Source organism: Morus notabilis, unplaced genomic scaffold (genome assembly GCF_000414095.1).
Source record: "Morus notabilis unplaced genomic scaffold, ASM41409v2 Scaffold502, whole genome shotgun sequence".
In the NCBI taxonomy this organism is placed as follows: Eukaryota; Viridiplantae; Streptophyta; class Magnoliopsida; order Rosales; family Moraceae; genus Morus; species Morus notabilis.
In genome coordinates this window covers 248651-251608 of record NW_010364639.1, presented here as the reverse complement: position 1 = coordinate 251608, position 2958 = coordinate 248651, and positions in this window count along the sequence as shown.

Sequence of the window (2958 nt, the reverse complement as noted above, 5' to 3'; positions counted from 1 at the left end):
AATACCGGCGGTCCAGCGGATTGGCAGAAGCGATCCCAAAGAAATCGATCCTTATTTCTTCCAGAAATTCGACTCTGAAGGTTAGTTCCTCAACGTACTTCTGGATTTGAATGATTTGAATCCAATTGATCCTTATTTCTTTCACTGTGCGTAACAACCAGAACTAGGTTATATTCCTCAACAAAGAAAAAGAAATGATTTGAATCCAATCATACGTACTTCTGGATTCGGAAAAACAAACAAGAATTCAGAAAAATTAATGATTTGAATCCAATCATACAGAACTAGGTTGTTTGTGAGGCATGAATGAAGACATAAGAATTATCGTTAAAAAACAAACAAGAAATGCAGAAATACCATCACCATGTGTTGTGAAGGTTATTAAAGTACAGTTAAATGGTTAGGCATATTGGAAGATTCGATTTAAATAAAATTTCAAGATTATTACTTCATTGGAATGACAGGTAACAAAAATTTGAAAGGTTGCGCAGTCAAGTTACCACTAAGATTAACCAGTTAGTCTCTAGTTAATATTACAAAGTTTAAGATTCTTACTTCCCTCAAAGGATTCTTAATGAATCTAAGAACATAAAATTCCTCTTGTCTTATCACATGGTACTAAATTGATATACCTTCCCCAAATCTGAAAGGAAAGAACCTTGATCAGCAATCAACTTCCCAAAGACTCTTCTACTAAGAGCCCTTTGAACCATCATTTGCATGCCACGCTCAGCAGCACCTATCAACCTCATGCAATGATGCAACCTTCCTGGACCGAGCCTACCCTGAAAAGATGTAAATTCAAGACAAAGTGAGAAGTATGTTTCACTCCAGCAAGTATCTGGAAGAAAAACATCATCAATTATGAACCAATATACAAAAACACAATATGGAAAATAACAATAAATATAAAGTTAATAAAGTCCTCAATCATTGACAACCAGGAAATTAGGAATTAATAAAGTCCTTAATCAATAAAGTCCTTAATCCATAGGAAATTAGGAATTACAAAGCAATTCTAAAAACTTAAACTTAAAAGTAGAAAATACAGTGCGCTTTCCTGTTATGTGAATGGCTTGCTTTATATTTTCTGTTTAGGAGCTAATTAAAGTCCCCAATCACATGAGGTAGTTATGTGAATGGCTTGCTTTATATTTTCTATTTAGGATGGACAAGTTCCTATCATCATCTGACAACCACACCCCAACCTCTGGAACTGTAGCATCATTTTCCCGATCCCCTAATCGTACAACAAATGAATCGCCTGTCTCTGACGTGGCTTTCAAAACACCAGCCCCTAGATCACCAAAAAAAGATGTGATTGATTTAGAATATGAGAATGAGGGGACATCTGGTAAGAAAACCCGTTAGAAAATCCGAGGTTTGGGATCATTTTACTATTAAGAAAGGGAAGAATCCAGGTGATGAAAGAGGGGTGTGTAATTACTGTGGGAAGGACTATGCTTGTAGTTCTAGAACGCATGGGACAAGTAGCATGTTGATTCATTTAAGAAAATGCAAAAAGAATCTCTTTAGAGTTGAAGATAAGAAGTAGAAATTGTTAAGTTTTGGTGCGAGTAGTGAAAGTGAGAGTGGTTTGTTGGCAATTGGGTATAGTAAAGAAACTTGTAGGAAAGCTTTAGCTAAGATGGTGATCATGGATGAGCTGCCATTTAGGAGTGTAGAAGGGGATGGGTTTAAACAATTTTTCCAAGTGATGCAGCCCAAATTTATTCCTCCCTCAAGAATAATAGTTGCTAGAGATGTTTTGCAATTGTTTAGTAAGGAAAAGGCTAAATTAAAAGTTTCTTTATGCAAGGATTGTAAGAGGGTGTCCTTTACAACTGATGGTTGGACTTCTTTGCAAAACATACACTATATGTGTCTAACTGCCCACTACATTGATTCTGATTGGAAGCTTCAAAAGAGAATTATCAACTTTTGTACCATGCCAAATGGAAAAGGGGAAACCATTAGGAGGTTGATTGAGCAATGTATGCATGGATGGGGGCTTGAAAAGGTGTTCACGGTGACAGTAGATAATGCTGCTGCCAATGATTCAGCCTTGAGTTATTTCAAACGGAGGGTGAATGGGTGGAAGGGCGTTGTTTTGGATGGTGAATTTCTCCATCAACGTTGTGTTGCTCACATTGTTAACCTCATTGTAAATGAAGGACTAAAGGAGATGCATAGCTTAATAACAACAATTCGAAATGCTGTTAAGTATGTCAAATCTTCTCCTGCAAGGTTACAAAAGTTCAAAGATTGTGTGAAGCAAGAGAAAGTTGAATATAAGGGTTCGTTGGTTTTAGATGTCCCAACTAGGTGGAACTCAACATACATGATGTTAGATGTTGCTATTAAGTTCCAAAAGGCTTTTGATAGATATGAAGAGGAGGATGAAAAGTTCTTAGGATACTTTTTGGAAGAAGATGGTGGGAAGAGAAAAGTGGGACCACCAATGGAGGAAGATTGGGCAAATGCTAAGGTTTTTGTTCAATTTCTTAAGACTTTTTATGAAGTCACTTTGAAATTTAGTGCATCACAACATGTCACTTCCAACACTTTTTCCATGAGATTTGTTCCATTCAAAGACAGTTGAGTGAGTTGTGTGAAAGTAGTGATTGCTTGTTGTCAACCATGGCTTTTGGGATGAGAAGGAAGTTTGAAAAATATTAGGGCAACGGAGAAAATATTAACTGTATATTGTTTGTTGCTGTTGTACTTAACCCTAGATATAAAAGGGACTATCTTCGGTACTATTTTAGCATGGTTTATGATGCTACCACAGCCTCTAAGTTATGCAAAAAAGTGGATGACACATTGTCTAGTTTGATGTCCTTTTATGGTAAAGGGGTTGATAATGAAAAAAATGGAGAAATGGCAGCAAATACTCCCAAAGAACGACCTGTTCAAGCGGTCAATGAGTTGTTAAGTCAATTCTTGAAGCAACGAGGG